Here is a 24090-nt window from a genome sequence, read left to right on the forward strand (position 1 = left end):
TAATTGCAACAGTATACATTGATGTATACCACAGGATAGCATTATAAAAACAGAATACTGCACAGTGTTCTTGAGCTTGCCTGCATAGTAGCACTTGCATTTGAAACAAGCACGGGCAGAGTGATACCTTGGAAAGAAAAGGGGCTCTGGTGTAGACTGCCTCAGATTGCATTCCTAGAATGACAGCTTCTGTTGCTGTTACCTTAGAAAAGACCTATTGAAATGATTGGGTTAAATTACAAATAGAAAGGCCAGAAATCCTATTTCAAGCAAAGCACCCATGACTGCAAGTGTAGCTTATTTCCAAGCAGATTATTGTTTTAAAATGGCAGTGATCACTATTACAGGAATTATGACAAGAGACAGCAAAAAAGGAAAGAAAAATGTAAAAACTCATCTTTTATTAATTGGGAAAAGGTTCCTAAGGATGCTCTCTTTTTTCACTTCACAAAATACTATGATTGCAGAAAGTAGAGAATTCACATTAACAGAACCTTTATATTAATCAGTTCTCACCAAAATAAGAAACACAAGGCTATATACTCTTACAGGTCATTGATATTTTTGGAATCTGCTGCCACCTCTCTACTTGCAGGACACTGAGAAGTTGTGATGCAAAAAACTGAGCTGCCCTTGTTTTAAACATCTACATAAAAGTCTTGCATTATAAAATGTGTATTGCTATCAAATTACTCTCATCCCTTACTCATCATGACTACATTATAAGTCTAGTTTCACAATTTAGTAATGAGTTCATCCGAGGTTCTTGCAACATCTATAGTGATTACATAGAAACCATAACCTTTCAAAAACTTATTTCAAGACAGTTTTATTACTGCAATTCTAAAGAACAGTGCGTTGGATCCAGACATAGTTATACTTTGAGTAGAGCCATTGAATCAATGGGACTTGAGAGGACAGCCTAAACATTTTAAATAATTTAAAAATAAAATGACGGATCTGCTTTAAGTATGAGTAATCTGGTTCCAGCCCAGTGTTACACTTTACCGTTAGGAAAAACACAGCTCGGGTATCAGATCAAAAGTTACTGTTGCTTCCCAAGATACGGTGAGACTAGTTTTGCAATTACTGTTACCTATAACAGCCTTTCCCAACCTGGTGCACTCCAGATGTTTTGGACTGAAATTCCCATCACCCTTTGGCCATGCTGGCCAGGGATGATGGGAGATATTTATTGCATTTCTGTCATGGGGTTCTGGAAACAACCATGGCAAACATCCAGAAAACAAAGATCATAAATAAAGTTTTTAAAATGTGAAAAAAAACTAAAAACCATAATGATTTAAAAGGCTAAATTAAAAAGATGTGTCTTGACCGCTTTCTTGAATGCAGAGAGAGTGGGGATCAGACATAACTGCAGAAGAACAGAAGTTCCAGAGTTTGGGAGCAACACAGGAGAAAGCTGTTCCCACATGCCTGACAGACTGCTGTAAGCAAGGTTTATAGTCCAACACATCTAGAGGGTCCCAGGTTAGAGAAGGCTAACCTACAATGTGCCCTCAGTACAAGGCAAGCTTCAGATCTAAGTATATAATTTTATTTATTACATTTCTATACTGTCCAATAGCCAAAGCTATCTGTGAAAAGTATATATCATTTTAAAAAAGTACTCTATATTATGAAGTGCAGTCTGATAAAAATAAACAATGGTTAGATCCATAGGGTCACATATGTAATTCCACATGCAGAATGGGAGTTTTCTCCGCACTTTCCCAGCCTGTCTTCCTATTGCAGCTCCTCTTGCCCTGCAAAAAGTTGTTCCTGAGGGTTGGGCACCCTCTGGAATAGGATTCAGTGTGGTCCAAACAGCTATAGTAAATCAGTGTCACCTCTTTGCACTTTTCATACTCTCATAGGGCTCTTGGGATCCTGGCCAATGATACTGGCATATCTGCATGCAAACTTGAAATGACATCACTACAACATTAGAACTACACCATGGCGTGATGTGTAGGCTCCAAGCATCCTCCATTTTAAGTATGTTTATTCTAGAGTAACATGTCTCAGGGCCTTTCTAGACCATATTGAGTCTTGTGACATCTTTAACAAATTTAGATAAGATTTAGATGCCTCTGATAGAGATGACTCTCATGCTGCAAACATTTGTCAGTGTTTAAGGCGCCACAAGACTCTAATACTTTGGATGCAACAAACTAACATGGCTACTCTTCTAGAATTTCTAGACAATGTTTTTCCTCACACAGTAAGTGTGCAGTTGTTCTATGGGAGCCAGATTTTTTTTTCTTTTCTGGATGGTGCTTGTGTTGCTCAGAGGATATCACATTTACTAAACACTCAAATGGCAATATCTTGTACATCTGAATATATAACTCTTTCCCCCTTAGTGGCTTAAATTGCCACATAGAATGTGGTTGTAGTACATTTGGTTCAGGAATCTTGTTTTGCGATATCTAAGACAATATTATCCTGCACAAACACACATTCTTTCACCATTATAAGTCTGGCTCTCAAAGGCTACACCGTTTTATTTCAAAGGGTCGGTGACATGGGGACAATTTAGAAACAGATGCAAACACAGCAGAGAAAATGCATGGATTATGAGAAATTCTTAGTGGGGATCTATTCTAAATGGCTAGTTTACACTAGCTCAAGTGCTTAAATCCACACCGAAGAATTTTTGACTTTTTCCCCCTTTGAGCAGATCTCATGCCACACCATATCACAAACGGCTTTTACAACTCCCTTTACTATCAAAAGACGTTTGCTGTGCAGCATTCGAGATACTTTTCAAGAAACACAAGTCCAAAGAATTCTTAGGCACACAGAACTAGCTGGAATCTTTAGATTCCATAGCCTTTGCCTGGAAAAATCTTTAGAATCTAGTGGTATGAGTTTCTTCATATATTTTTACAGACTTAGGGCAGTATTCAGTGCGACACTACTGTTAATGTAAATTGCGTTGTGCTAGTGTAAATGATCTCTAGCACAATGCCAATAGTGCTTGGGCATGACAAGTTTTCTAGAGAAACCCGTTGCACTAGCAAACGCTACTGGTGTAGCGCTAGACATCATTTACGCCAGCGCAATGCAATTTACTTTAGTAGTATTGTTGCATTAGGTACTTCTCTTTTTTACAGCATAAATGAATTGTGAATGTTCCTATAAATCTTGTAAATGTGTTGCTGTGGCCAGTCCTAAATTCCTCAGCATTACAGAGTAAACATAAGAACAGTTCTTGCTGGACCAGACTAACAATCTATCTAACCCAGCATTCTGTTTGCCACAGTGGCCAAGCAGATTCCTTTGGAAAACCCATAGTTTGGGCATGAAGTCAGTTATTGCCCTCACTTCTTGTTGCTCTTCAGCAGCTGGTATTCAGTGGCATACTGCTTCGGAAGATGGTGATTGCATATAGCCATCATGGCTATAGCGACAGTGTATGGCCTACTCAAAATTATGTTTATTAAATGGTTAGTTAAAGTAAACATATTTCCATGTTCTTCCCATTCCCTATAATAGAGAAATTGTATTATTATTGATTACATTTATATCCCACCTTTTTCCTCTTAAGGAACCCAAGGTGGCGTACATAATCCTCCTCCTCTCCATTTTATCCTCACAACAACCCTGTGAGGTCGGTTGGGCTGCGAGTCTGTGACTGGCCCAAAGTCACCCAGTGAGCTTCCATGGCCAAGTGAGGTCCAGAACTCGGATCTTTTGACTCCCAGTCCAACACTCTCACCACTATACCACACTGGCTCTCATAAGAAGAATGTTACCATCTCAAACCTTGCATATTGAAAGTACCTTCAGGTTTTAACTTTCTATTAATTTAAGTCTTAACTTCCTATCAATTTAATTGCATGATCAAAGCAACACATATTGAAACTGAAAAACAAAACACTATATCTCATATCATGAGCCAAACTACACCTTCTTGCATTGCAAATTATTTGGCATAAGTTGGCAAAAGTTAGCAATATGTCCCATTGAAAACAATGGAATAGGACTGAACTCATGACCGTGTTATTGAAATTGGTCTTTAAGGACACAGTTCCATGCATGTTTAGGCAGAACAAAGCCCTACAAGTCCCAGCATTCCCCATCCAGAGTTGTAGGATTTGTTTCTGTCTAAACATGCATAGGATTGCACCCTAAGCATATAATTTAAAATATACTAGTACTGTGTGGCTCATATAAAATTGTGTTTATTAAAATGTAAGTTACAATTTTAAAAATTTCCATATTTTATCACAATTCCCTATAATAGATAAGCTTTCAAAGAACTTGCTATATCAAACTTTGCATATGTAAGGTACCTTTAAAAGTTTTCTTAACTTTCTATTAATTTAATTTTCTGAAACAATAAATTACAGACACTTGAAGCATGGGTTTTCCATAACTCATGGGAACCTACGAACACATATGATGCTATAAACTACAAGAAAAATGTCTAAATGACCAAAATATTTTCATTATATTAAGAAGAAAAATAAAATCAAGCATGGAGAAAAAGAAACATATCCAAATAAGTAAATGTGTTTATTAATTCTGGACAGAACACACCATACTACCCTAGTTGTGTCTGAGATGCTATTGCTTTGTGTCCCCTCTATTTTGCTTTGGTACTTTAGCAAAGTACCTGGTATATGTCGAGATGTCGCTCATGTCCCCACCCTCATTTACACCATCATCCTAAGCATATTTACTCAGTAGTAGTAAGCCCCATTAATTTCAAATATATTTGTTTCCAAGTTAATAGGTTTAGCCCCGAAATCTTGCAGTGTAAAAAAGCTCTTTCCATTGTTAGGATGGTGCATGTATAGTTATTTTTGTGCGTGCCCCCACCCCCGCAGCCCTTGCTGCCCTGTTGCATCAACTTCCTGTGCAAAGCTCCTCGCTTTGGGATGGTGATGATTCTTGTTCTTTCTCACACCCCTTTCCCACCTCCGGTATGTCAGCTTCCTGTGCAAAATCCCGTACGTTAGGCTAAGGATGCTTGTGTTGCCGCTGCTTTGGTGCATCAACTTCCTGTGCAGAGCCCCCTTGCATTGGGGCGATTGCTCGTGTGTGCGTATGAGTGTGTGTGTGTGTTTTTTTTACTCCTGCCCTTGGTGCATCAACTTCCTGTGCAGAATTCTTTTGCATATAGGGGGAAGAAAATGTTTGTGAGAACCCGATCGGCTTGTTTGTTGTTGTTTTGCTATTGCCCTGGTGCATTCGCTTCCTGTGCAGAATTCTTTGCATTGGGGCGGGGTGGGGGGGGGGTTGAGCGAGCGAGGATGCTTGACTGTGTTTCTCCTCATTCCTTGGTGTATCCGCTTCCTGCGCAGAGCCACTTGCATTAGGGGGGGAAAAGAAGATGCTCGCGCGCCTGCTTTCCTCTTGCTGCGCCTGCCACCAGCGCTTGCCCCGGTGCATGATCCCTCCCCCCGTCGCTTCCCTCCCCGCCTGCCCCGGTGCATGATCCTTCCCTGCCGCCGCTGCTCTGCGAGAGTTTGCTGCCCTACTTCACTCTACTTTAGTTTCACTCACTTTACATCCGGGTTTTTTCCCTAGGCAATGGGTGCCGCAGCACAGCCCGTTCCTTAGGCAAAGGGAAATAAATTCGCTGCACCGACACGTCAAGTAGTCCCTCAGGAGGAGCCTTGAGGCGCCCCCTCCGCTTGGCGAGGAGGCCGGCCACCCCTCCTCCCCCATTCACAGGGAGAGAGGGTGGGGAGCCCGGGTGAGGGGGAGCCCGCCTCCCCCTCAGCTTTTGTCCCCACCCTCATCTCCTCCTCCCCTTCTCCGCTCCGGAGAGCGGCCGGAGTAGCTGTGGTGTGCGAGAGTTGTGTCGGGGGCGCGCGAGCAGCCTGTCGGGAGCGCGCGCCTCTGGCAGGCCAGGCGAAAGCAAAGCAAAGCGAAGCGAAGCGAAGGGAGGCCGGTGGCGGAGTGATCCAGGCGTGCGGGTGCTGCGGCCGGGCCGGGTGAATGGGATTGAAGAAGAGTTCAGCTTCTCGGCTTGTTTTTGTGTCACAGTTTCTCTTCTCCTGCGCCTCTTCTGCTTCGTTCCTTTCTTCCGGCCTGTCCCCTCCTCCCCGCTGCAGGAGGAGCCCCCCGGGGAGAGGGGAAGGAAAAGGACCCCTCAGAGGAGAGAGAAGAGGAAAGCAGGAGGAGGAGGAGGAGGAGGTGGAAGAGGAGGAGGAGGAGGAAAAGGGAGCAACCAGCCAACCAACCATCTTCCACTCCCAGCTTAGATTAAAGAAAGTGAGAGGAGGAGGAGGAGAGAGCAGCCAAGAAGAGGGGGACAGGGAGGCCCAGAGGAGCAGCTGCACCACCGTCTCCCTATGAAGAGGAGTCCTTTCCCCTCAAAGAGAGGTCCTGCCAGGGGGACCCCAGCCAGACATCAGCAGCAACATCACCACCACCAGCAGGGTGTAGTATTCCACCTTTTGGATTCTCTCCTCCTCTGCCTCCCTGTTTTCCCTTTCTGTTCTTTCTTTCTTTCTTTCTTTCTCTCTCCTCCCCCCCCCCCCAACCTCTGAGTAGGGCTAGTCCCCCCCCCCCCCGCTACTGTCTGTTTCGGGAGTTTATTAGGGGGGAAAAAAAAGAAAAGGATGGATTGTGTGTGTGTGTGTTGGGGGGGTGGGGGTGTAAAGTCCACCGTGTAAGACTCCTGAGACAACTTGGAGATAAGGAGCAACAACTTCAGTTTAATTTCCCCCACCCTAATATATCTGTCTATTTATCTGTAGCCTAGAGATGCGGGACGGGGGCATGTCCTTTCTCTGTCACCTGTAAGGATTGAAGTAAGTTTCTGAGAGAGGAGGGTGGTGGAGCGGGAGGGAGTAGGTGACACATTGGAGTGGGGAGGGGGAGAGATGATACATTTGCAAAGAGGGGAGGGGAGAGGGAGATTTCCCCCTCCCCTTCTGCTTTTCCCCAGGATGATTATTTCCAGGCCGTTTTCTGTTGGGTTGATTTTCCCCTTGTGATGCTGCCGGGGAAGTTTTATTATCTTGGAAATGATGCTGCTTTGATGATTGAGGATTCGTAGTAAAGCTGCTGCGGCGGCGGTTTCTCTCTCTCCTCCCTTCTTCTTCCTCCCTTTGCCTTTAATTTGTCTTGGTGGCCCGAGTAGTGCTGGGAAAATTCCGTTTCTTCAGCAACTTGTTATTTTGAAGTCTCTCTTGCCCCTCTCACCCTAGGGCAGCCCTTTCTACATGTATACAAAGCTCGGTGCAAGGACACCTTTGGGATTTCACACTCCTACTCTGGCACATGTTTGCAGTGACTGGAGACGTGTACCTTCTCTCCCCCACCCCTCTTCCATTTCTGAGTGTGTCATGTAGGAGGAGTGGGGTTGTATGTGGGACTGCCATTTGGTCTAGTCCCCTTGTGCATGCGGATCTCGTTACTTTTTTGTTTTTGCTTCTTTGTTGTTATGAGCATTACTACAGATGGGAACCCCCACCCCTCCGCCCTCCGACCACGTCTGCAGTACAGTTGATTCCTTCAGGATTGCATTGCACTTTTAGACTTTGTTGTTGTTGTGGGTGAATGTGAATTGGATCACCACCATTTGCTCAGCTGTCACAAAATGAGCTTTCATACTGGTTGGGATATAAATACATATTTTCATAGGGCACTTCTTGGTTATTGGGGTGGGTAAGCTTGCAGGTGGCATGGAGGATGTTCAGATAGGTGTGAGGATGCAATTGCATTTAAATCACATGCTATAATAGTCTTTGTTTTAGATGTCAAATTAGGCTATGCAGATGAGAATAAGTTCTAGTAAAATCAGTGGGACTTAATTCCTAGTAAATGCAGTTAGGACCAGGGTGTTAGATTTCTCCCAGCATGCTGTACATGATGAACTTCTGGGAGTGATTTCTAAAGTTATAATGAATTGATATTTATTCAGGCCTGTGTATTTGTCAATTGACTTTGCTTTAGTGGCTGGGCTCTTAAGATGTATTTTCAATAGGGATGTAACTTTTCAATACAAGTTAAGATTTCTCTGTATATAATATAGCACATAGTGTGAGGTAGGTAATTTTTAATACAGTACTGATTAACACTGGGCTTGAAATTAGTTCACTTGATCATGTTAATCACAGCGAGACACTTATTACAATACTCAGGGAGAAAGTGCTGTTCATCTCTGCAGAAATAATATAACTTCATAGTAAAACATTTTAAAAAAGAGTAATGACAAACTACAGAAAAAGGCGTTATCAACAAGAACATTCAAAATACTTCTGTGCTGCTAACAGAATATCATAGGTTAGGATTTTAACACATATGCTGTCCAATCCTAAGTATCTTTTACTTAGAAGTAAGTTCCATTGATTGTTTAGGATTGCAGCCTTATTGGAAGCAAGTTATTTTAAAATCAGAAGAGTTTACAGTAGGCTTGTAAGGAATTTAGGGGCTCTGCTTTCATAGACTTGCTTGCATTTTATTTATCATTTCCTTTGGCAGCACTTGGATGTCTGGTTTCACTTGTGACAACTTATTTTTTTGTTCTACATGAAGCAATCACCAGCATCTAAGGCTGTTTAATTGTACTGGACAGCTAGTGAGCGCTTCAGTAATTTTTTCCAATGAAAAGTAAGATGAAATGAAATAATATTTCATTTTAATATTGTGTTTTGCAGGAGGGAGGGGGAACTGAAGGTCAACAGTGCAATCCTATACATGTCTACTCAGGAGGAAGTCTCATTAAGTTCAGTGGGGCTTACTCCTGGGTAAGTTGGTATACGATTGCAACCTGAATGACTTTTGTGATCTAGCAGAATATGTGGACAACCTTGCAGATCCTTAACCTTGACAGTAGTACACTTCATTGGATATACTCCAGATTTTAAATTAGAGTGTCTTTTTAAATGGCTCTTCAAGAAACTACTTCTTTATAATTCTCTTATTAAATCTCAGTATATTTAATAAGAATTTTGAGTAAGAGAAAGCATTTGTTTTGATATACTCTGATAACTTGTTCATCCACACTGCAGAATTTTTTCCGTGGGTCTGTGTACTAGTAAGTACTACTCAGTCGCTGGGGGTTTGGGGGCAGCATCATTTGAATCTTAAATAACAGTATGATTGGATTTTATTATCTTCTATTCACTTTTTCTTAAATGGAAAACTTATGCTTAACTTCTAGTCCATAATAGTAGCTTTACTAGCCCATTTCCCACTATTTCTGGAGCTTGCAGTTCTGTTCTTTGTGGCTGGTATACTCGCTTTTGTGAATTTAAGTAACTGAGTGCTGGAGTGTTTAGGAAAATAAAGGGCAAAGGTCATCTTTATGCTGCCTGTGATTTGCAGATCCATCAAGTTAGAGGAATTACTCTTCAGTACAAGGAACATCTTCAACTGGTGTCTATTCTGCTTACCACCTATTCACTCTGGTCTAATCTGGGCATCAGCAAATTGAAGCTTCCTTTAAGGCTGCAGTCCTGTACACACTTGCCTAGGAGTAAGTCCCATTGAACTGTGTGCTTTACTTCTCAGTTAACATGAAGTTAACTTACATGCCTAGGATTATGCGATAAACTTTAAGGATTTTGAGGCAGATTTCCCCCATCCTTTATTTAAACTATTTACAGATTAGTCCTGGTGATGCTTGTATTCCTGCATCATTTTGTGTAGAGGATGTTTTTACATTGTAAGGACAAATGTAAGTAGCATTTGTTCTGTGTGGACATATTTTCTACATTGTATTGCAAAGAATGATGAAGCAAGAGGTGGCTGGGATTGACCGACTTTCCTGTTCAAGTATGCCATTTTATAAGGAATTATAACTAACATGTTTATTGTTTCAAGCTTGCCATTGAAACACTGTTAAGATTTCTAGTGATCTTCTAGTGTTGACTAAGTGTTCATCATTGGACTTTTAATATTTATTTTCTGTAGATCTCAAAGTTTTAAAGCTGCAACAAATTGCTTTGGGCCTAGTCCAGCCAAAGTGTATCACTTTTAAATCCCACTTATTTTTAGTGGGAGAGATTTGGACACATGCTTAACTCTCCCATTGAAATCAATGCAACTTGAAAGCAATTAACTTTGAATGGATTGGCCCCTTTGTGTATTAAATGTATTAATTATAAAAAGAACAAGGTCTATTTTTCTTTTTGGGAACATACTTTTTAATAAATACTATAGAACTTATATAAAATAAAATAATTCTTCGTAACAGCAGAATTGCACTGTTGCATTGTTTTGGTTTGGTATTGTAGAAATAAGTGATCTGATAGTTAATAATAGTTATACTCTGTACCATATGGAGAATTTAAACTGGGATGAGTTGCCTCAGTATTTCAGGAATTGTTTTAGCACTGGAGTTAGTTCCTAAATCAAAGTGTGTAGAGGCACTTCATTGTATAACTTAAACCCCACCCCATTTTGTCTAACTTAAAAATAGCTAAGCTAAGGCTGGAAACTTGTACTCACATAGGTTGAAATAAGCCCCGTTTAAACCAGTGTGACTTACTTCTGAGTATACATGTATAGGACTGCATTGTAAAAGAGTTAAGGTTAATACATTTAAAAGAAAACATTTAGCTGCATTCCTTCACTCTGCAGTTATCTGTATTAAATAGTACAGCAAGTGGGGAAATTTGTTTGGTGTTATGATGATTTCTGGAGAAAGATGTTGCTGATATTTTTTGTTGTATGAGAGCCAGCTTAAAATCTTATCCAATAATAAATAATAGAAAAAGCAGTAGGTATATAAGTCTTTGCATGTTTTTGATCAACAGGGCATTTAATATCTCTGGGCACTGAGAAGCATTCACAATGCTGCTATGAAAATACAGGGTTGTTACCTTGCATAGCTTCTTGGAAAATTGGAGACAAGTTCAATTTCCCCTTCTCTTGTTGTGGAAGCTCTTTTGGCCATGTAAATTGTTTCTACTATGTATGCTGCAAAAGAGTATTAGTTGATGGAGACCTGCTTAAGTTGCACATTTTTCCTGCAGTATTTTATTTGCAGTTTAAGGAAAGGAGTTAAAATTGCTATGCAAAATCTAATACATTGTATATATGTAAGAGGTTGAAAACTAGTTCTGAGGCAAGTGCTGTGGTAATGGTGTATTATGCTATAATTATAGTTCAAAACTTAGGCTGATATGTTCTGATTCAACAGTTTTTAGAATTAAGTTATATATTCGGAAAAGGCTGTTTCTATTAATTGCAAGAAGGAATGTCTGTATTTCATTCCTGTAAGGTGAACATATGTGAGGATAACATGTTGTAGGTCATATGCATTGTTCCTATAGAGGGTGGTATGTATGCTAGTACCAGGGTGGGTAGGTTATTGACAGTGATAAGAATATTGGAAACAAATGTGTTGGGGAAAACAGAACAAGAAAAACCAGGGCACAGCTAGTAGGTTTTTCTTTAGTTATTATCTCTGCAAGTTTTGATGTCCCCCCCCCCCTTGGTAGTCTATGTATGGCCCTCCAGATGTTTTAGCCTACAACTCCCATCTGCCCTAACCAGTATAACCAATGGTGAGAGATGACCTGTGGAATCCAATAGGACGTCAGATGGCAATTTCAGCATTAGCTGCAGTATTTAAAAATCCCTTAGGGAGCAATCCTATGTCACCCAGGCAGCATCTGGGGGACATAGGATTGTTTGATTTCTGGGCTCCAAGGTCAGAAACAGGGCTCCAACCTCAGAGCCCAGAAACCATGCTTCCCGCCCCCTTGCCCTCGGAGCCCGTGTGGTTCTGGCTATGTCTCCATGCTTGGAAACGGAGCGTGGAGACAGGAAAAGGGGGCATTCTCAAGGGTGGGGAGGGAGGAGACTGGGGCAGTGGCCATACAACATTTCCTATGGCCTCCTTCCCTCGCCCTCCGAAGTGCTACTGCTATTTGGGTGAAATTGTCCATCTAGCAGAAATGCAGGGTGGCTGGAGAGTGGAGGTGAAGATCGCCTCTGCGCTCCACCTGCCATGCACTGGATACTCAGCAGCATCCGAGTTTGGAGGCTGCCAACTATCTTCATAGGATTGTGCCCTTAATCGTTAACTCCAAACATTGGTGGGCAAACTATAGAAGTGGCTATCACAAGATGTAGTCACAGCCGCCAACTTGGACAGCTTTAAAAGGGGATTAGACAAGTTTGTGGAGGATAAGGCTGCCAATGACTACTAATCATGTTAGCTGTATAGTGACCTGGTTCGCATGTAATGAGAAGCCATGATGGGTGAATTTCACCAGGGGGCTTCTTGTTTTGGTGGCAGCTGCCATTTTGAATATTCAAGCCATGGTGGTGGGTGCTGTAGCTTGTCTTTACATGAGAACTCAGTGAGCGTTGTTGGGGTGTTTGATGAGACACCCAGAACCCATGGGCTGTTTCAGGGTTGCAGGTGGCTTGTTACCCACCCCAATCCCTGCCGGGTTCTCATGTAGCAATGAGCTACAGTGTGCCTCCACTGTAGCTCAAATACTTAAAATGGCGGCAATCACCATGACAGAAAACCCCACAAGGAAATTTAGCCACGGTGTCTTGTTATGTGCGAACTAGGTCATTACCTCCAGTATCAAAGCTAGTATACCTTTCAGTCCCAGTTGCTGAGGAACACGAGTGGGATGTGCTATTATTGCATTCATGTCCGGCTTGTGGGCTTCCAATAGGCATGTGATTGGCCACTTTGGGAACAGAGTGCTGCACAAGATATGCCTTTGATCTGATCCAGCACAGATGTTATTTATGCTCTTAAATCTTCCAAAATTATGATAGGATGTGAAAATTATTTAATTAAATTTGTCATCCATATTCTAAGTCTTCCAAAGTGATCTTAAATACTCCCATTGTCCCTTTAAAACTGAGAGGTAGGAGCTACTTAAATGTAAACTGAGGCTTGGAAAAGATTGAGGCCTGTACAAAAGTGTGCTGAATTTTCCTGCTAATGAGATTGCGTGTATAAAACAGATCTTGGTTTGTAAAATGCCTGACAATTAAAAGTTAAGTTCTGAATTACTGACTTATAATGACCAACTTTTGAACGTTGTTTTCTTTAAATAAATACAAGCATATTATTTGGTACATCAGCACTGTGCTTGTGCATAAGTTGGCAATTATAGGTAATTCAGTATAGAAAATAGAATGGGGATGCCCTTTAAAACATCAACACTCATCTGTCTCATTAACATCTGTATCCTGGCCCTGACTGCTGCTTTATCTAAATCCAGAATCTAATGTTGGAAATGAGTCTTAGGATTATAACACACAGCATAGCCAAGTTATCCAGAGTAGCTAGTAACAGCGTGTTTGCACAGGTGACTGATCCACTAGACAAAGTTATTGAAAATATATATTCTCTATTTTTACTTGCTCAAGAAATAACTAACTTTTCAGCAGTATATTGGGCATAGCTATGCAGCTTGTGATTTAATATGCATTATTTTTCAGCAGTGTAGAACTATACAGTTGTATCCAGTTGTGTTTGTCCAGGAGTAGAATGGGCACTGCTGGCAGCATGGATTCCTCCTCCAGAGCACCTCCAGCAGACATGCTGCCAGATGCTGACAACTGCTGCCTTCCACCTTTGGGTCTTCTACTTCCTGGCTGTTACCCTTCACTGATGGATAAAAAATAAATTCTGAAGTATGTGACTGAAGTGGACTGTACCCACAAAAGCTTATGCCTGAATAAATGTGTTAGTCTTTAAGGTGCCACATGACTCTTTGTTGTTACTCTGAAATATGGTAACCATAAGAAGTTTAATGTTTGCCTTTTAAAACAAGAAAATAGCTCTCCTCATCATGAAATTAAGAATAGGTTTTCAAAATGTTTCTTGTACTGAATAGGAAAACTATGGGAAAATATTAAATACGTAAGTGTTAAAATGGAGAATGAAAGAGTTTAAGGCCTGACATCTTGAAGCCTAAAACTCTGATAGCACTTTTTGGTCTCTATCGAAAGACCTATGAAAAAAATATTGCATATAAGCCAAACTATGGTGGCTTTTGTCTTGTTTTTTTGGCTGCATACAGAACACAAACTGTCAGTACTTGAAGAGAATGAACACTAGCAGAAAGGCATTGATTTCTTTTTTCCTTTCCCCCTCCTGCTGTGTATCCAAGTATTAACCATGTGCTACTCTAAAGCAATATACTTGCATGCAAAATCATAGTTTATTTCAGTCAATTAGCAATCCAAGCCTTAGCATCTTTCAAACCCAAACTTCTGAGTAATCACAATATTTTTTCTGATAAACTGACTTATAGTAGCCATGGCAACAGCTGTCTTGGCTTTTTATGGACAGGACTGTTGCTGCATCTGCAGGCTTCATCAATACTTCTGCTGCCTACAGAGGGAAGTGCAACAGAATGTGTTTCATGGTTTCAGCAGCATTGCACATTGTGCTGTTGCAGTATACCACCATGTGCTTTTCATGTTCCAAAACTTTATGGAGTGCTTTTCTTCTTCTGCCAAATAGTTTTATACATTCTGATTTTGCCACCTCTGGTGAAATGCTTTGTCAACTGTGTCATGCTTTTGAATATTGTGTCTAGATTTTTTCATTAGCCTTAAGGGGGTTATTTTAAAGAAACGGTTGCAAGTGTAGAAGAGACACTACTTGTTTCCTTCTGATGGAAATGTGTTAAAATGTCTTATCAGAGAGGCTCTCTTCGCTCTGCTGAACTGGTATGTGGTGAACACTTCCAAGAAGGCTTAGCTAAAATATCCTTAACTTGCTGTTACACTCTATGACTTTTTGTTGCATAAAATGCAGGCTACTACTTCAGTGCATGCTGAAGGGGTGGGGAATGCCATACTTAAGCAAACTATTATTGGCCCAGAGTAACTCTAATCTTTCAAAATTGAAGTATTGTTGTACTTTGTTTTCCAGTCATTGTGTTCCCAGAAAACTTTGAATTGGAAAAGAAATCTGTTGCCCTAAATAAATGGCGATCTGATTTAGCATGATTTACATTTAGTAAATTTTTTTTAAGTGTGTCGTGTTAATTTTATGTGCTATATAAATACCTCAAAAGATTCCCAATAGTAGAAAAGTGGTTGAACTAAAATATTTGATTAGGGGAAAATATTCAAATAGGTGCACTTAGTGTGTTTTAAACGTACATATTCAAACACATTCAAAGCTTTACTTGAACATTATTTTTATTGGAATACTTGTTGATATTGTAAGACCCAGGCATACACTTTTCTTACAGCGTGCTTGAAGAACTTTATGCATAAAGTGGTTCTTAGGGCTAATCATGTGGGAAAAAATACAACTTTCATTTTAGATTTGATTAGTGTGATACCAATTCCACTTGTCGAGTTTGACTTGTATGGGGTTGGATGCAGCAGTGTCCATTTGTCACCAGAGTGGACACTGCTGGTGGATAGGATTGCCCCTCCCCTCTGTAGCTCCAACGTGGATTTGCTTTGGAAAGTTGGAGGACACTCCGGGGCAGATTGGGAGGCATGCAGGCAGGAAGAGAAGACGTCCTTTTATGTCAGCAGAAGTCTGCTTGTTTGATGCTGGATATAGCCCATGGTGTTCATCATTGTAAGAACGTAAGAAGAGCCATGCTGGATCAGACAAAAGTCCATCTAGTCCAGTATTCTGTTCATACAGTGGCTAACCAGCTACCTGTGGGAAACCCACAAGCAGGACATGAGTGCAGCAGCACCCTCCCGCCCATCTTCCCCAGCAACTGGTGTACATAGGCATACTGTCTCTGATACTGGAGGTAGCACATAGCCATCAGGTCTCGCAGCCATTGATAGCCTTATTCTCCAAAAATTTTCCAATCCCCTTTCAAAGCCATTCAAATTCGTGGCCATCTCTACATCTCATGGTAGTGAATTCTACAGTTTAACTATGTGCTATTTGAAGAAACACTTCCTTTCCTTTTATCTGTCCTGAGTCCCCCACCAATCAGCTTCATGGGATGACCCTGATCTAGTATTATATAAAAGAAAGGGAGAAAAATGTCTCCCTGTGCACTTTCGCCATACTATGTATGATTTTGTACATATCTATCGTTGTCTCCCCTTACTCGCCTTTTTTTCTAAGCTAAACAGTCCTGGGTGTTGTAACCTTTCCTCATAGGGGAGTTGCTCCAGCTCCTTGATCATGTTAGTTGCCCTTTTCTGCACTTTTTCCAGTTCTACAATATCCTTTCTTAGGTGCTGTGACTAGAATGTACACAGTATTCCAAATGTGGTTAATTTTGAGCAGCAATCCAGTTCTAAACATTGAAAATATTCTGCAGAAACACCTACTTGTGAATGTTCCACTCCACATCACTAGCTGTAATAATCTAGATAAGAGTGGAGTGATATGGTTTAAAAAAAAACTTTATGCAAGGTAAGATATTTCTAGCTATAGTTATATACTGTTGGGGAAGGCAATCTGTTTTACATTGTGAGCCATACTGAATCTGCTGCTAAACTTAAATACTGCAGTTTTTGGATACACATGGTTAACACAACTTGCATATTATTTGTATGTATATTATTGATGGCTATCTGTTGCCTGTGTGTGAGAATTATTATGTAATTCTTGGAAATGCAGGTTAAATCCTCAAAAATAGACTTGGAAACTTTGAAATTTGAAAAGCGGTGCTTTGGGCCTTTTTTTAAAGGTGGCTTTGGATTTTTGCTCTTTTAGCACAGATGGCTGTAAACTTTGCTCAGAAATGTGATTGCAAAAAGGGCTCCAAATCTAGAAATGAAACTCAGATTTCCAATCTTGCAAAATTCTGGATTTTGTCAGTCTGCAGGCCACACAAGTGTCTTGGACATGTCACTATTTGTTTAACCTAAACCTTAAAAGTTGAAGAGAAGAATTTTTAAAGCTGTAAAATGCTGTAGGAATTAATGCCTTATTCGGTGCCGTACAGATTGAAGAGTTCGCATGTAAACCTAGACAGTGGCTTAGCATTGGTTTACTATGGTTTAGCGTTATGAGCTGCAGCAAGCCTTAGGCTTTGATTCTCCTCCTCTCCTTCTCCAGTGTGGTCATAAGAAGGAGTTTGGAAGCTTCTGCTTCTGTTTTATCATGTCATTCACACCTGACACAATGTGATTTATCTTAACTATGCTTAGTGGAAACAAGCCAACTTCGTAGACAACTTTTTGAAGCTGGCTTGTTTCCACTAACTATAGTTAAAATTAATTACAGTTTGTCTTCCAAATTCCTTGCAGCTTCACTGGAGGCGGAGTGGGGAGTTTGTGAGCCTGAGGCTCACTTAGGCGCGTTCTTATAATAAACTATGATTTGGAAGATTGGAAACCAGCTATCACATCTGAACAGCCCAATATCTACCAATATTTTACTCTTTAGAGTGAGTAGATGTTCATAGTCCCATTTATTATAGTTGGAAAGTTTTAACTAATACAAGTTCATGCTATCATAGTATTTTACTTGCTTGATCTATAACAGGAATCGGGCAGGGTGGGTAGGTGGGAACAGATGCCTCATTACCCAGTCTTACGGGATTTTGGAATATTTTCTCAGCCCTAGTGAGATTCTTGCTTTGCTGACTGTCTACATGGTGTCGATAGGCAGTAAACTTGATATGGGACTGAAATTACCGTAAGTCAGGATGCACTCTTAATTGGACCAGGTCATATCCTCCACATAACCTAAGCAGCCTGTACACTACTGTTTTTGAAATGAGCAAATTATATAGACTAAAATTTATAGTAGTCTAAGAATTTTTTTAAAAAAATGTAGATGTGACTTCTGAGATAAGCAGTTATCAGTGGCTATCAGTTGGACAGTTTGGGAATCTGCTTTGTATATAATATGGTGGAATGCTTTCTTATGACCAGGTTCAGGGTTATCAAGTTGAAAGCAATTACTTGTCAATTTATCACTTTTTTAAATAATTGCACTCCTTTTCTCATATGGTATTCTAACTGATATACATGAATGTTTTTATGTGTTTCAAATTAATCAGTGTTGTGAACGATGCAGTGTTCATTCGTAAATCCTCCCACCACCTCTCATACAGTTTCTTAACTTAAACCAGCCTTCTCTAACCTGGTCCCTCTGGATGTTTTGGACTAAAGCTCTCAGCCACAGCCAGCAGAACCAATGGTCCTAGATGATGGGTGTTGTAGTCAAAAACATTTGAAGAGAGTCAGGTTAGAGAACGCTGGTTGAACTTACAGCTTGTACTGTAAGCTTGTACTGTTTGTAGTTAAAGATGAATTGGAAAACTTCTTACTTGCCAAAGTGTGAAGGTTTCATAGGACAAATAGCCACCAAAAGAAAATATCTGTTTATAATTATTTGTAAATTTGAAATGCACTCCCAAAGGAAATACGATTGTACTGACTTTATTTTCTTTTTGGTGCCATATTAAAATGTTCTTTTTTGCCCAGCCATTTTAACATTTTAGTATTTTAACACTTTAAAAGTGTAAATTTTATTTTATTTTTAAATTTCATTGCTGTGTTTTTGTTTGGTTTGCTGGTTGAAGAGTTGTTTGCTTTTCTTTTGCCTTTTAAGGTGTAATTGTACGGTTTATATATTGGATTTGCTTTTTAAAATGTGTACAGTACTCTAGGATCTCTAGTTGGATGAATAGTGGTATATCAACATTAAAAAAAACAATGGAATGGAATCATCTATGCACAAAAACTAGAATTTAGTAAATCAAAAATGTAGGTTACTACTTTGATTTTTTTTCATATCTTCAGTAAGCCTACCTCATGAATCATGAATACTCTATAGATATAAGATGCCCTCCAGATGTTTTGGCATTTAACTCCCATCATCCCCCACAATTGGCCATTTTGGCTAGGGCTGATGGGAGTTATAGGCCAAAACATCTGGAGGGCCACAAGTTGCCCATCCCTGCCCTAAACTGATAGCTTTTAATTTGGTACAGTTAATTCAAATTAATTATACTTTTTTATATGTGTGTTTCAAGTTCAGCTAGCTTACGACTTGCTATATAATGATCTAAATAGGGTTATACACTATTAAGCCAATTCTATAGCTGTGTTTATTGTACAACTTCCAGAAATCACTAATTTAAGTTGTCTCTTCAGATTTTTACTCCTTTGAATTCATTTTTTTTTAACATTCAAAAATAGTCAAGATCCGCTTTTATTTCTGGGCTTTGTTTTGGAATAACTGTCCATATTTAATATTTACATCCTGCAAATGTTTGCAAAACTAATATTTTGGTACAGAGGTGGCCAACATATGTACTCTGGGGCAGTGGATGCTATCTTCCAGGCAGTGGTCTGGGATATAAGTGTAGTTTGCTCACAATCTGTAGCCACACTATACACAATGGAGTTAGAAGTTGTTTGAATGGCTTTTGACAAATAAATTGTAGGTGCAGGTCCCCCAATCTGGATCAGGACCCTGGTGTGGGGTTGGAGCGCTTTAACCCTTGGTTCCTCGGTATAGTCTTGATCTGGATTGGGTCCATTCTTCAAAGACAGTCTCATGTAGAGTAAGTTGTAATAGTCCACGCCGGATATAAATTTCAATTCTTAAAACTACCAAATCACTAAAAAAGAAAGAAAGATAGTTTATGTATAGGCTTATGTACAACTCTGCTTTGACAGTAAAATGTTTAATAATTTGGGATATTTACGTAAATACTCTTTTGGAGAGGTTACAGTTGTTGCGTAGTGGATCTCTAGTCTAAGGAGCCTTCCCAGAGTATATGATGTTGGAGAGGGGAATGTGCAGCCAGGCAGTGCTTTGCAGTAGATTCAAAGTTTTCTGGCACTCAGACATTTCTTTTTCATATTGGTAAGAGGTTGAGGTTTGCTGTGCTGTTGTGGTAGGAATACTCATCTACCTTTCTGCATTGCGAATAACAACCTGGTAAATTCAAAACAAGATTACCTTTTCCCCCAAATGCAGTGAGTGTCTGGCACTAAGAGCAGGTTGTACATTAAAAAAGAAAAAAAAAACAGTGAATGGGTAATATCCCCATAACAGATCTGTATCTCCTCTGTGCAGCAAGTGTTCTTAGGAACATAGGAAGCTGCCTTTATGCATAGTTAGACTGCACACCCGTCTAGTTTAGTCCTGTGTACGCTGATTGGTAGCAATTTGTCACGGTTTCAGGAAAGAGTTTTTCCCAGCCCTACCTAGAGATGAAAGAGATTAAACCTGGGTCCTCTTGCATGCAAAGCATGTGCTCTACCCCTGAGGTACTGTGCATCTCTCCCCCACCCCCACCCTTATCTTTCATGGGGATATGAGATCTAGTGCTACAGAAGATGGATCAGGGTTGGACAACTCTAGTCTGGAAGTATGTCTGTATATGTAAGACTGCTAATGTCAGTTTTTGTGGGTCTTGCTGTTAACTGCAAGTGGCTCTCGCTTTCTTTTGGGATAAAAGGAAGGGCTGATTTTGGTTACTCCAGATTTTTATTCCTTGCCACCTGCTGACTCCACTATTAAGCAATTTAGTTTCCTGGTGGAGAAGGGTTGACACTGCCTAACAGTCCAACATGTCTGAAACTTTGCTTCTTATGGAGACTATCCGAAATGTGTCATTGCTCTGGTGTTGTCGTCCCCGTCTCTCCCTTTCTTTTTCTCCCCAGTTCCCATAATGGAAAAATTGTGTACATGGATATTTACACCAGAAATCCTGCCACAAGCATATAGAGAATTACATTTTGCTTTTTGGTATTTAAACGTCTGTGAACAAGGTGGCATTGGGGAGAAGGATGTACTTGATGAGACAAAATATCTATCCAGTCTAGTATAGAACTACTTGGGAAGTTCTAGCAGAGCAGGAGACTGATAGCTTCCCTTTTATCTGTTCCAACGTCTGGCTATGCAGTCAAGGTTTGCAACTGTATTTATCAGTATTTTTATCTGTTGGGATACTGCTGGAGCTGCTACTTAATACTTGCCCCTGCCCCCCTGCTCCATCATGTAGTCTGCTATAAACTCCCCTATATGCAAGAGACTATGAGTACTCTGTTTAAGTATTCTCTAAGTTTGTTTGTTTTTGCACTGAACTGCCCCCTACAAGTGAATGAACTTTTTTTAACATTTTCCCCTCCCAAAAAATAAATGGTTTGGAGCAGCTACACACATGCATAACTCTGGATCGCATCCATGCTTTATTGATTTGCATACTTGATGTCAGATTTGCACACAGTTCCACTCACTTGAGCACTCCCCAGTTTTTCCACTAATGCTTTTGCCTTTCATTTTCCTCAATTCCTGCTGAGCTTGACTTCCAATGTGGCGAGACAGCCACTGTACGTTTACCTGATATATCACTAATGCTGGATTTTTTTCTATATCAGAATGAGGCCATGTGTACCCTTCATACAATTTGGGCAGGTGGGGGTGGGTGGGCAGAGCCCAGGCTTATGGGCACCCTCTAGCAGGGAGAAAGAACACAGCTGTTTGTTTGGATATATGTAAATGGACTTGTGTTCTTTCTCTCTGTCTCTCCCTGTGGTGGGAAAACTCTGTGGGTGGGTGGGGGTTGTATGTATGTGTGTGGGGTGAATAAGTAAGTAAACTCGGCTACTAGGGATGTCAGAGAAAACCACAATGGAACCAAACAGTTTCGGATTTTTTTGAATCTGACTCACAAATTCTGCTGTGGACCATCTTTTCCCCTGTCGGGCAGATTCAGCAGACTTGCAGACCATTTTTCTAACTTTCCTGATTTTTGTGCAAATTTCGTCATAGGCTGAATCTACACCTAGCAGTTATACCGTTATCATAACTATTGGTACACATGACACCAATGGGCATCAATAGTTGTGATAACAGTATAATTGCTATGTGTAGATTCAGCCATAGAAAAATACGCAGAAATGAAAAACTGGCCAAAAATGCACATTTCCCCCATCAGCTAAAGCATGAAAATGCACATTTTGGGGGAATTTGTGCATTTTTGCACATGCGAATATGCGCAAATCCAGACACTAACAAAAAATTCAAATTCATCGATGGGCAGACGACGGAATGAGAGGCGCCTCACAATCTGCAAAACAAATGGAATGGATTTTACACAATCCATACATCCCATGTGGTTACTAGAGAATGGGGATATGATGGGTTGCCTGGAGACGAATCTTAAGTACCACAGGTGAGCAGCTTTTTGCAAACTTCCTTTATTTTGAACTGATTCTGTTTTCTTCTGGTTCAGTACAGCAAATGTGTCTTCCATTGCTTCTCTTGTAAAAGTGAACTTGCATTTTATGTAGACTTTAATATATTTTGTATCTGAGTGCAGTGTGTTATGCATATAGGAAGTGGAAGGAAGGCCAAGCTACAAAGGAAGAGTACAGGCAGGTAGCGCAGAATTACAGAGATGGCATGAGGAAGGCTAAAGCTGAGAACGAGCTGAGGTTAGCGAGGGATGCAAAAAGCAACAAAAAGGCTTTCTTCAGATATGTGCATAGTAAAGGACAGAGGAAGGAAATGGTGCTTCAACTATTAAATAAGGATGGCAAAATGATAACAGATGACAAGGAAAAGGCAGAAGTGCTCAGTTCCTACTTTGGCTCAGTCTTCTCCCAAAAGAAGGTCTATGAGTCTCCTGGCAAAGGCAAAGTACAGGCTGAAGGGGCAGGATTGCAGCTTGAGATCAATAGGCATATGGCCAAGGAACACCTAATTACTTTGAATGAGTTCAAATCTCCAGGGCCAGATGAACTGCATCCTAGAGTAATAAAGGAACTGGCAGAAGAACTCTCAGAACCACTATCTATTCTCTTTGAGAAATCATGGAGGATGGGTGAAGTGCCAGATGACTGGAGAGGGCTAATGTTGTCCCTGTCTTCAAAAAGGGCAAACAGGAGGAACCTGGGAACTACAGATCAGTCAGTCTGACATCAATCCCTGGGAAGATTCTGGAGCACTTATAAAGCAATCACTCGGTAAGCACCTTGAAGCCAACATGGATTGCTGTGGACATCATATACCTTGACTTCAGCAAAGCTTTCAACAAAGTGCCCCATGATCTCCTGATGAGCAAACTAGCTCAAAGTGGGCTAGATGAAACAACGATCCGGTGGATCCACAGTTGGCTACAGAATCGGACTCAAAGAATGCTTATCCATGGGATCTTCTCAAACTGCGGAGAGGTAACAAGCAGTTACCTCAGGGCTCAGTCCTGGGCCCAGCACTCTTCAACATTTTTATTAATGACTTGGAGGAAGAGGTGCAGGGAATGCTTCTCAGATTTTCAGATGACACAAAATTGGGCGGGATAGTTAATACCCTGGAAGACAGAAACAGAATTCAAAGTGATCTTGATAGGCTGGGCAGAAAACAAGAGAATGAAATTTAATAGAGATAAATGCCAACTTCTGCACCAAGGAAAAAGAAGCCAAATGCAGTTACAAGATGGGCGATACTTGGCTCAACAATACCACAAGTGAAAAGGATCTTGGAATTGTTGTAGCTCACAAGCTGAATATGAGCCAGTGATGTAATGTGGCTGCAAAAAAGGCAAATGCTCTTTTGGGCTGCATTAATAGACGCATAGCTTCCAAATCCCGGGAAGTACTAGTTCCTCTCTACTCAGCACTGGTTAGGCCTCATCTGGAGTACTGTGTCCAGATCTGGACACCACACTTTAAGAAGGATGCAGACAAGCTGGAGAGGGTTCAGAGGAGGGAAGCGAAGATGATCAGGGGGCTCGAAACAAAGCCCTATGCAGAGAGACTGAAAGAACTGGGCATGTTTAGCCTTGAGAAGAGAAGACTGAGGGGAGATATGATAGCGCTCTTCAAGTACTGGAAAGGTTATCATAGAGAGGAAGGCCAGGATCTCTTCTCGATCATCCCAGAGTGCAGGACGCGGAATAATGGGCTCAAGTTACAGGAAGCCAAATTTCATCTGAACATCAGGACAAACATCCTGACTGTTAGAGCAATACGACAATGGAACCAATTCCCTAGGGAAGTGGTGGGCTCTCCCACACTGGAGGCATTCAAGATGAAGCTGGACAGGTGTCTGTCAGGGATGCTCTGACTTGGATTCCTGCACTGAGCAGGGGGTTGGACTCGATGGCCTTGTAGGCCCCTTCCATCCCTACTATTCTATGATTTCAGTGAAACAATTTCTCTTTTGGCTGTTCTAAATAAGTTAACAGTGTTATTCACATGTGCGGAAAATGGCATACGGTTTCATAATTT

The 24090-nt window shown here is 40.8% G+C and overlaps 1 protein-coding gene across 3 annotated transcripts in view; it reads left to right on the forward strand.

The window, feature by feature from the left end:
* Positions 1-5935: 5935 nt before the first annotated feature.
* PHF21A (PHD finger protein 21A) overlaps positions 5936-24090 on the forward strand; it is a 228779-nt gene continuing 210624 nt past the window's right edge. For all 3 annotated transcript variants that reach the window (XM_084850563.1, XM_084850573.1, XM_084850583.1), the window contains exon 1: positions 5936-6399. The gene's annotated coding sequence lies outside the window, so the exon portion shown is untranslated. The remainder of the gene's footprint in view (positions 6400-24090) is intronic.

This window comes from Heloderma suspectum, chromosome 1, assembly GCF_057233095.1.
Source record: "Heloderma suspectum isolate Gila_16-S chromosome 1, 16-S_ref, whole genome shotgun sequence".
Classification (NCBI taxonomy): domain Eukaryota; kingdom Metazoa; phylum Chordata; class Lepidosauria; order Squamata; family Helodermatidae; genus Heloderma; species Heloderma suspectum.